This window comes from Lonchura striata, chromosome W (genome assembly GCF_050655825.1).
Source record: "Lonchura striata isolate lonStrDom1 chromosome W, ASM5065582v1, whole genome shotgun sequence".
Taxonomy (NCBI): Eukaryota; Metazoa; Chordata; class Aves; order Passeriformes; family Estrildidae; genus Lonchura; species Lonchura striata.
In genome coordinates, this window is record NC_140743.1 from 736772 (window position 1) to 748874 (window position 12103).

At 41.7% G+C, this 12103-nt stretch overlaps 1 pseudogene; it reads left to right on the forward strand.

Annotated features, from left to right (window-relative positions):
* Nucleotides 1-537: 537 nt before the first annotated feature.
* LOC146762963 (endogenous retrovirus group K member 5 Gag polyprotein-like) lies at nucleotides 538-10001 on the forward strand (annotated as a pseudogene).
* Nucleotides 10002-12103: the final 2102 nt, after the last annotated feature.

Here is a 12103-nt window from a genome sequence, read left to right on the forward strand (position 1 = left end):
AAGGAAAGGAGTCGGTTCTGATGGAGGGTTTTAATCCAGAGCTTTTATTCTGGCCCACAGGCCTCTGAATGTAGCAACAGCTTCCACAGAACTCTCCGACCGCATGGTTGCTCATCCTTTTACCCAGGAGAGGGGAGGAAGAAGGGATAGGGAGCCCACCAAGCAGGTATGGGAGAGGAGGTCTCAAGGGACAAAGGACATCTGGATGGCCCGATGCCCCCCAGGGGTGGAGGGCATATTTTGAATCTGCCCAATCACTCAGCGCCCTTCTGGCATTCCAGGAGTGACAGACAGTGCTGGCAGGGGTCAGGGTGGGGAAAGGAGAAGTGATTGACACACCTGGGCTAAGCCTGAATATCTCTAAGGTGGCATCACACTGCAACAGTGAATGTTGCTTGTAATGAGCCCATGGCTTTTCCTGTTTTCAAAGTGGCGCCTAATTAAGGAAAAAGTGATAATCATCAAGTTTTTGCATGGAAGGTCATGCAAGGCCTCCAAACAAAGGTAGCTAAATATGGTATTAATTATCCAGAAGCAATGCAATTAATTTGTGTTATTAATGCTGATGTGCTTGCTCCCTATGATATCATACATCTTGCCACAATTTTGTTTCAGCCAGTACAATATAGTGTATTTCAAAATACCTGGAGAAAATTAACCAAACAAACAGCTTTGAATAACATGCAATTAATGCAACAGGACCCTCATCACACTGTAGGAGTTGATGCCTTGTTAGGCAGCGGACCTTTTTCTAACCTGGATTTACAGGCAAGTTGGCACCCTCTAATTTTGGCACAGGCTTAACAATTAGGTATGAGTGCTTTAATTAAAACAATGGAAATGTCATCTCCAAACCAAAGATATGTTACTATACAGCAAGGGACATAGGAACATTTTTTGGAATTTGTGGAAAAGGTTGCTACAGCTATTGAGAAACATGGATGATGAAAATTTATGGCAAATTTTATGCAAGCAATTAGCAAAAGATAACGCAAATGAAGATTGTAGAAAAATTATTGAAACCTTGCCTGGGGATCCCTCATTAGCTGACATTGTAACTGCGTGCTCCAAGGTCGGGACAGTCTAACATAAAATGGTTGCTCTGGCAGCCATCCTAAAGCTTCCACCAAAATGCTTTAATTGTGGACAACAAGGGCATTTAAGGGCACAATGCCCAGAAAATTATAAATGAAAAGTAAAATCTAAGATAAATCCAGTTAATAAAGTGAATTGCAAACATTGTGGTAAATTTGGACATTATGCTAAGCAATGCAGATCAAAATATCATGCAAATGGACAGCAATTGCAGGGAAATGGGAAGAAGAACACAAAGGGGCGTGTTGGGACGCAAATACCCCAACGAGAACCACGAGCCCTCCCGTCACTGCAAAGCTATCCATTTGTGAACAATACTCAGGGGCCACAAGTGGCTCCACAAGGATTGATATACCCACAGCTGACACAGTAATTATCTTAACAAGATAAATATGTAAATTGCCTCTCGATGCCTATAGTCCCATAGGATGGGGACTGAGTGCCTTTTTAGTGGGGAGATCTAGTAGTACTATTCAAGTTTTTAATGTACATTTAGGGATTATTGATGCTGATTTTTTGGGACAAATTCATGCTATGGTATCGGTTAGTGAACCCCCTGTTACTATTCAGAAAGGAACTTGCATTGCTCATTGTTCCTTTTGTGAGTTGTGTTCCAAATGCAGTGAACAGAAGTCTTGGCACAGGAGGTTTTGGATCCTACAGGAACACCTCAAATATTTTGGACACAAAAAGTAACATATCAACACCCAGAAAAGGGATGCACCATTACAGCCAAGGGACATCATCCAGAGACCATATCAACAAAAGGTTTGATTGACACATGAGCAGTTGTAACTATAATTTCACAGCTGTTTTGGCCTCAATCATGGCCTTTCACTCAAGCAGGTTTTGGACTCATTGGGCTGGGTGGCTTGACTACAGGTGGTCTGTCTGCCTGCCATTGTGATTAATGTAAAAAATGCTGATGGCAAACAAGCTAAAATCAAGCCTTATGTTGCCAATGCCTCAAAAATTTATGGGGATGAGATTGTTTATCCCAATGGGGTGTTAAAATTACTATAGATTTTTAATAGGGGCCACTGTGATGCAGGGCCTTGTGTCCAGTTGTAACCCTGATATGGTTGACAGATAAACCTGTCTGGATTGACCAGTGGCCCCTTCCTATTGAAAAGCTTACTGCCCTGCAAGCATTAGTAGCAGAACAACTGTAAGCTGGACATACTGAAGAGTCATTTAGCCCATGGAATACCCCTGCTTTTGTGATAAAAAAGAAATCAAGGAAATGGAGACTTTTGCATGATCTAGGGCAGATAAATGCTGTAATGGCCACAATGGGAGCTTTACAACCAGGCCTTCCAACACCCACAATGATTCCACAGGGATGGGAAATAATTATCATTGATTTAAAAGATTGGTTTTTTACTATTCCCTTGGCTGAACAAGATAAGGAAAAATTTGCTTTTACTCTGCCCTCTTTAAATCATGATGAGCCTAATAAAAGATATCAATGGAAAGTTCTTCAAGGAATGGGAAATTCTCCCACTATTTGTCAATGGTTTGTGACACAGGCCTTATCTGAGGTGCAAGAGCAATTTAGTAATTGCTGTTGCTATCATTACATGGATGATATTTTGTTGACTTCTGATAATAAACAACAGTTGTCAGATCTTGAACAATGTTCTGTAACAAATTTGAAAACTTTTGGTTTAGTTATTGCTCCAGAGAAAGTCCAGAAACAAATGCCTTGGAAATATTTGGGGTTGATAATAACCAATACTTGGATTGTGCATCAACCCCTAAAATTAGACACTGAAGTTAAAACTGTTACTGATGTACAGAAATGGGTTGGTGCAATAGGTTGGATCAGGTCATACCAGGGGATAACTAATCATCAAATGCAATCTTTGTTTGAATTACTGTCAGGGATTACTTCCTCTACTGATAAGGCACATTTGACTATTGCAGCAAAAAAGGTCATAGAAGTTGAATTAGCTTTGACATGCAAACTTGTTAACAGGATAGATACTTCTGTTGGTGCGCAACTATTTATTTTAAAATATCATGAAATACCATGTGGAGTATTGTGTCAATGGAATGATGACTGGGAAGATAAATTGCATACTTTAGAATAAATATTTTTATCTTTCAGATCTTGAAAAACAGCTCCAGGACTTTATGAGCTTTTTGCAGATATCATTATCAAGGGTCGTAGATGTTGCCATGAAATCTTGGGCCATGATCCTGTAACTATTGTGATACCTGTACAACACTGTTATTTTGAATGGTGTTTTCAAAATAATCATTAATTGCAATCTGCTCTATCTTATTTTACAGGGCAGATAGCATATCATTTGCCTTCTCATCCTATTTTGACTTTGACTAGGTATTCTGGTTTGAAAGCAAAACCAGGGAGAGACTCTAAGTCAGAAATACAATTTATTGGGAAAAAGTAAAAGAGACAAAATACATGCAGTGATACAAAAGGAAGACCACTGACAAAGTCAAAATATAACTTGACACCCCTTTGGCCAGTTGGTAGCAGTCCAAATTGGAGTGGCTGCAGTCCTCTTGGAGTGGCAGACGTGGTTTCTGTTTGTGGAGTGGTCCTGTAGAAAAGGTGTAGTCAGTCTAGTGGAAAACCCCAGCTGCGTCTTCTTGGAAACCTGTGGGAAGGCTGCTTCTCTGTCTAGAAATCCCAGGATATATCTAGGTGTGAATGCTTAACTCCTCCCCTATGGTCGGAGCATCCCACAATGGGCTGATGTCATTCTGAGTCATGAGGTGTGTCCTTGATCACCTGTTAAACAGAGCTGCCTCTTGGAGTGTGTTATCTCTGAGTCATGTGGCAAGACGTTGATGGGCCCATTAACAGGAGATAAGGAAAACTGCCCAGAGGGCAACTGCTACACAGATGGTACTAGAAAACATCCTGCCTTTCAATCTTGGACACTAGGGATATTCCTTTTCAGAGGAAGCAAATTTGTTCTCCTGCTCCAGTGGGTGGTACAACAGTTTTTACAGATGGATCAGGGAAAACTGGGAAAGCAGCTACAGCCTGGAAAAAGGATGATCACTGGGAATATGAAGTGATGATTCAACAAGGGTCTCCTCAGCTGGTTAAACTTTGTGCTGTACTTTTGGCCTTTATTTCCTAATTCTGTTTATGTTGCTAATTTTGTTAAACATTTAGATCAAGCTGTGCTATATAATATAAAGGAGAAGCCATTATTTGTCATGTTGCTGAAACTATGGACTGTTATTTGTAATCAGAAGCATTCCTATTTTATTATGCATATTCGTAGTCATACATCGCTTCCTTGTTTTTTTGTTGAAAGTAATGCCTATGTGGATTCTCTTGTGGCTGCTACTGCAGTCAAAACTGTACCAAATGTGCTTCATTAAGTTGTTTTGTCTCATCAATTCTTTCATCAAGGTGCTCAGGTGCTTCAGCAACAATTTAAGTTATTATACAGTGAACCAAAATCAATTATTTCTTCTTGTTCTGATTGTCATATGGCTCATACTTCACAATATTATGGTACTAACCCTAGAGGTTTACTCCCTTTGCAAGAATGGCAAACTGGTCTTAAAAAAATTCCTGAATTTGGCCATTTAAAGTATGTTCATGTTACAATTGATGCCTTCTCTCATGCCATGGTTGCATCAGCATTTGCAGGTGAAACAGCTCGGGATGATATTTGTCATTTTTGCCATGCTTTTTCTATTTTAGATGTTTCATCACATATAAAAACTGATAATGGCCCAGCATATGTTTCATAAAAACTGCAAACATTTTTCCGTGCCTGGGGTGTTGATCATTCTACTGGTGTTAGGGTTCAGGAACACACATAATCACGGGATATGATTATATGCAGGTGCTTTTATTGAGAGCTCTGGGAATCAGGGGTACAGACCCAAATCCGACTTTGACATGGCTTTCGAGCTGAACATATTTTATATTCTATCATTATATAACTTACATATTAATTATTAAACTTATATTGTTCTATTGTATACATTGACATGAGTTACTCGTGATCTTTCTTAGGCCCCTGACCACAGTTTCTCATGATTATTCTTACGATTAAACAGTAATTATATTTAATTACTAAACAATCATCACATCTAACAATTATATCATTTATCATGTACTAGCTACACAGGTGCAGTTCTAGCAAGGCACAAAGACTTCCTGTACTTAGGGTATTTATTTCCTTTTCAGGGCCTACTGAGCTTAATTTTCCTTTTAACCCTAAATCCCCATGATTTTAAAACCCTTTGATATCATTTTTCCCCCCTTTGAAAGTATTTCCACTTCACTATAAATGCAAATACTTTCACTTGATATAGCCTTTTAGTTTCTGAATTTATACATTATGTTCTTCAAATCCAGGATTGACGTAAACGTTGTCATGGACTGGAGGATCAGAGGATGATGGGTGTGGATCCCGTGTCAGTGCCTTGATTATTTTCTGGTTCCAGGATGTCCTCTTTGTATCTCTCTTTTTTAGGACACTGTAGACTAACCAAATTACTAAGAACAGAGTTAATAGGATTATTACACTCTCAGTGATAGACTACAATATATAGTGAACTCACATTCCACCCTAACCCTTTAAAGACTTTGTCTAACCATCTCGTAGTCAAATCTTTCTGCTCTTCTTGTGCTTCTTGCTTTATTTGTTTTAACTGATTAATGTCATATTCTACATCTGCAGTTACATTTGGCTTGGGTCCAGGAGATTTGTATGGTTTCCCATACAATATCTCATAAGGACTGACTGACATCCCACTCCTAGGCTTTATCCGGATTCTCAGCAATGCTATTGGTAAAGCCTCTGGCCACTGTAGTTTGGCTTCTTCACATATTTTACCAATCTGCCTTTTTAGTGTCTGATTCATCCTCTCCACCTGTCCACTTGACTGGGGTCTCCATGGTGTGTGGAGGTGCCAAGTTATTCCCAGCAACCTACTTACTTCTTTTACCACCGTGGCTATGAAATGGGGTCCCCTATCTGATGATATCCTTAGAGGCACCCCGAATCTGGGAATGATTTTTTGTAGTAACAACTTAACTCTTTCTTTTGCTTGGTTCATGTGACAGGGAAGGGCTTTTGGCCATCCAGAAAATGTATCAACCCCTACTAACAAATATTTGTATCCTCGAGTTCTTGGTAATTCTACAAAATCTACCTGCCAATAATCTCCTGGTTCTATCCCTACCCGAACCCTTCCTAGTTGTGCCTGTCATCTAGCCACTGGGTTGTTTTTCAAGCAAATCTCACACTTTGACATTATTGATTTTGCCATTGTTAACATTCCTACTGAGACCAAATTGTGTTTTAGAAACTTTACCAATGCCTCTGCACCCCAATGACATTCGTTATGTTTAATTTGTCAAACCTCTCTCATTACCAAGGGGGGTACCACTATCTGTCCGTGTGCAGTTACATACCACCCTTCTGGATTCTTCTGTGCATTCAGTAAATGTCCCAATTTCTCATCTTCTGCTGAATATGTCGGCAGTGGAGGTAAATTGAATTGAGATACATTAAGTTTTAAAAGGACCAATGCCATTGCTGTTTGCACCTTTGGAGCAGCCTGTCAAGCTGTCCAGTCTGCCTTTCTATTTCCCTCACTAATTTTGGAGTTTTCTGATTGATGTGCCTTACAGTGCATAATTGCCACTTGTTCAGGTTTTTGTACTGCTCTTATCAGCTGCAGAACTGCATCTTGATGTTTAATGTGCATCCCTTGAGACAAAAGCAGGCCCCGTTCTTTCCATAGGGTCCCATGCACATGCACTACTCCAAATGCATATTTTGAATCAGTCCATATGTTCATCTTTTTCCCTTCACTTAATTCTAGTGCTCTGGTTAAAGCAACCAGTTCTGCCTTCTGGGTGGATGTATTTGGTGGCAATGCTTTTGCCTCTACCACTGTACTGATTGTTGTTACCGCATATCCAGCGTGTCTGATTCCGTTCTCCATGAAACTGCTTCCATCTGTGAACAACTCCCAGTCTGGCTGTTCTAGGGGGACATCTTTCAGATCTGCTCTAGCCACACAGGTGTGTTCTATTACTTCAACGCAATCGTGTTCCAATGGGCTTTCTTAGGATGTTGTACCTAGGAACAAGGCTGGGTTCAAAAGGTTAGTTGGTTTTAATGTTACATCATCTTGCTCCGTTAAGATTACCTGAAATTTCATCATTCGACTCAGGGAGAGCCAATGTTCCCCCTTCTGCTCCAACACAGTAGTTACCATATGTGGTACATAGACATCTATGTGCCTTCCCATGGTGAGCTTCCTGGCTTCTTGTATCAGGATCACAGTGGCTGCGACTGCCCGCAGACATGAAGGCCATCCGGCACTGACGTTGTCAAGTTGTTTGGAAAAGTAGCCCACCGGCTTTTTCCAGCTTCCCAAATGTTGGGTTAGGACTCCCAATGCCAGACGCAACCTTTCATGTACAAACAGATGGAAATCTTTGGACAAATTAGGTAACCCCAATGCAGGAGCAGTTGTCAAGGCCTCCTTTAGTTTGAGGAAGGCCTCCTTCTGTGGTTTGCCCCAGGTAAATGGCTGTGTCTTCTGGGCCTCATACAGGGGTTTTGCAATTAGTCCATAGTCCATGATCCACAGGCGGCACCACCCTGTCATCCCAAGGAAGACTTGCAGCTCATGTAGATTCTGGGGCTCTGGAATGGCACAAATAGCTTGAATACGGTTAGTACCCAGTCTTTGCTGCCCTTGTGAGATTTCACATCCTAGGTGAATCAGAGTCTATTGGGCAATTTGTGCTTTTTCTTTAGATACCTTACATCCTGCCATTCCCAGTGAATTTAAAATCTCGATTGTTACCTTTATGCAGGTTGTTTTCTCCTCTGTGGCTATCAGTATATCGTCAATATACTGTAGCAGCAGGTATTGTTCTCTCGGTACTTGCCCCCTCCTCGCCGTCCAGGTGTCCAGTTCCTTTGCCAGTTGGTTTCTGAATAGGGTCGGTCTGATCTTGAATCCTTGTGGGAATCGTGTTCAGGTGAGCTGGGTCTTTCTTCAGTTTCCTGGATTTTCCCACTCAAAGGCAAACAAGTTCTTACTTTCTTTGTCAAGGGGTATGCAGAAAAAGGCATCTTTTAGATCAATTACTGTAAACAATTTATATGTCTCTTTCACGGATGTTACCAATGCGTAGGGATTGGCAACCACTGGATAAATGTCCTTAGTTATTTCATTTATTGCTCTCAAATCCTGCACTAGTCTATACTCACCATTGGGTTTCCTCACTGGAAATATAGGTGTATTATATTCTGATTCACATTCTTCTAAAATTTGGTATTTCAAGAATTTATCAATAATTTTTTTATTCCCTGCTGTGCTTCTGGTTTTATAGGATACTGTTTTACCTGTACTGCTTTTGCCCCTTCCTTTAATTCAACATGTATTGGTTGTGCTAATTTAGATTTCCCAGGTATATCTGTTTCCCATACTGAAGGAATTACTGCATCTTCTACTTCCCTAGGAATAGAGGGAGCTGGTTTTTCATTAATCATTAAAATTTGTCCTGTCTTTGATTCAGGTATTTTCATTAAAAGCTCCCCATTCTCAAAGGTTATCACCGCATCAAGTTTTGCCAATAAATCTCTACCTAAAAGGGGAATTGGACACTCAGGCACATACAGGAATTCATGCATCAGGACCTTATTTCCAAAACACAGATCTAAGGGTTGTAGGAATGGCTGATTTTCCTCCTTCCCTGTGGCCTCGACTATTGTTGTTTGTTTGTCCCCAATTTGTCTTCGCAAATCATTCAGTACAGAATACGTGGCCCCCGTATCCACCAGGAATTTTACTGCTCTATCACCTAGCTGTATGGTTACGAAAGGTCCCTTGCTATTTTCTAGACAGCTGCTCTATTGTCCCACCACCATTAATTTTGCAATATCTTGATCTTGGCTTTGCTGGTTGCCTTGGTAAAACCGGTTTGGACACTCGTTCCTCCAGTGACCTTCTTGCAGGCAAAAAACGCACTGGTTAAATCCTAATTTTGGCACAGCAGTTCCCCGTGTCCCCTGACAAGTCCACCTCCCCTCCCCCGTCCACGGCCACCCCTGCCCCTCCCTCCTATGCTTGGGTTTCCTTTCCCTTTTATAACTGCCAAAAGGTTTTGCTGTTGCCTTTTACTGATTTCCTTTTCCCTGTTATTGTATACTTTCCAGGCTACTTCAAGCAATTTATCCAGATTTCTTAATTCTTCCCCTTCTAGTTTTTGTAGTTTTCTCCTAATGTCATCTTGTGACTGCTCCAGGAAAATGAGAGCGAGCTGAACCTTTGCTTGTGGTGTATCTATTTGGAGATCTGTGTGTTTTCTCGCTGCTTCCTTAAGCCATTCAAAAAATGCAGTAGCGGATTCTTTATTCTCCTGCCTTATCTCATACAATTTAGACCAACTTATAGTCTTAAGCCCAGCATTGTGAATGCCTATTTGGACCCACTCCTGATATTTCTTCAGCCTCTGTATATGCCCAGGTGCATTACGATCCTACCCTGGATCCTCAGTTGGAAAATTATCATCTAGGGTTCCCATTATGAGCCTGTCTCTGATATCCTCTCTTGCCCTTTCCTTGGCTGCCTTAAGTACCATCTCTTTCTCTGTGTAATCCATTAGGGTGTCTAATATTACTTGTATATCATCCCAATCTGGATTCTGAGTTTTCATAATAATTTTTATCACTCTTGCCACTTTATCAGGATTTTCTCTATAAGTTCCAGATGATTGTTTCCAAATTACTAAATCTACAGGGGAAAAAGTTGCCTTTACAAACACCAGCCCCTCCGCTCCTATTCCCTGTCGTAAGGGGGCAATCACAGTCCGCTTCTGTCTACCCAGATCTTTTCTGGCCAAGACCGGGGTGGGCTTTGACCGATTCCGAGTCCTATGAGATACTGGTATCGCAGATTCACTTTCAGTTCTACTCTCGCTATCTCCTTCACTTTCATCCTCCTCCCTTCTATGCATCACAGTTAAATTTAGATCATCTCTAGGGGAAGAGGGGTCAGTTGATGGTGGAAGAGGAGGATAAGGAGAGAGGGTTTGAGTGGGTGAAATAGGACTAGACAAAATAGGATTGGGTGAAGCAGGTTATGAAGTAGGGGTAGGGGGAGGCAGGATAGGGTTAGGTTCTCTTGGTCTTGTGGGGACTACCTGTAAATCAATATCTGTATCATTACTCCAATTCAGACTTTCTTTCAATGAAAAATGCTCTAAACAACGTTTCTCCTTCACACAAAACCTACACTTATCACTTGTAGATGCCTTAACTACCATCAATCGACATTCAACCTGCCATTCTGGCTTATTTTGCAAGTAGAAAAACAAATCAATATACGGAACATCATCCCATTTTCCTTCAGGTTAAAAAACAGCATCAATTGCCAAATAGTGTTATGTTGCAATGTTCTATTCAGTGGCCATTTTTCACTACCTTCCAAGACATATTCTGGCCACCATGTATTACAGTAATCAATTAACTTACCCTATGTGTTGCCTTCATGGGAGGCAAGGGAGACCTGGTTGCAAGGAACAGCACGGCAGCCCAGCCTAGTCTGGGCTACTCGGGCTAACGACACACGCAGACACCAGTGTGGTGGACGGTCGAAAGCGTTTATTATCTTATCTCATGGGTTTAAATAGTCTTGGGGGACTTTTCTACGTCAGGGGGATTTGGTAGGGTCTCTAGGGTTAGTCAGGAGTGGAAAACTACTGGGTTAGGTGTGGTTACATTCTTTGGGGTAATAGATAACGTGCTGCAGGAGGAGAGGGGGAAGGGGGTCTTTCTTTCCGTCACATCCCGAAATCTTCCGATTGCCTGTCCCTACCTGTGAGAACCCCAGCCTTGCTTTGGGTCCTCATGTGGTGGTGAAATTCCTCTTCCAACCCGTGTTTCCAAAGAAAAACTCCGCAGGCTTTAGCTGTTCGGTCTCAAGGCAGTTTATTGCTAGTTATCTAACAGATTATGTTCTTGGACTGCGGCTATTTGATCAGCAGCCTGGGTAGAGGCACACACACCCTGACATCCTCTCTATCTGCTGTCTTCTTCGTCTCTCTCTCCGCCCAGGGCTGCTGCTATCTTTTATAAGATATATTACGTATAACATGTTTACAATTATTCCCCAATACCTACTACCTACGTTGCCAAGTGTTTTTCTACTCTAAACCAATCTGTGAGTGCCAACATCACCAAGAACATGGAGGTAAGGAAAAAGAAGGAGGAAGAACAGGATCATCCCACTTTCCTCCATCTTAGAACTTCTGACCCCCATGTACAAAGTGAAAACCCCCCTGTACATGTGTTAAAACCCCCCTGTACAGTACTAAAAAAATTTCCCCTCTACTTTGTAACTACTTATACTATACTATCTAACCTTTTGTGATTGCTTGTTCCACCTCCAAAGTTGGTAATTCATTCCATGGCTCAAACTCAAAATCACAGCTAAATCCAGCTGCCTGCTGGGGTCCAGACTGCGTCTGGCCACGGCCTGGAACCTCCAAAATGTCTGAGAGACATTTTGAGTTCCCACACCTACCTACTACATCTCCCCCCTCCTTTTCATAAATAAAATGAGGTAGTCGTAGATATAGGCACTGGAGTGAGATACAAACTTGTAACTTGGTAAGGAAAAAGGGGTTTGGTAAACTTGAGTAATTTTCGCAAGGTGAGTTTCGAAGGCTTTTGCGACTGATTGTTTTCTCTGTGGTGACCTCTTTGAACAGCTTGTCACTTGAAAGATGTTGCATGACCCACCTAAATGGCTGGTGAGGGTAGTGGCCTGGGTTGGCTTGCCCCCCAGCCACAGGCCCCAACAGCAAAATTGCACAAAGACACTGTGCATGTCTGGGTTTCACTGGTGTGGGACTCTTGGGTTTTGTCTGGCGGGTTGGTGGTTCGCCATCTCCCTCTGGAACAGGGGTGTACGCATCACGGGGATGGTCCACGAGCATGTCCTGCAAACAGAAACTCACAGTTTTTCATTAGTTTCATTC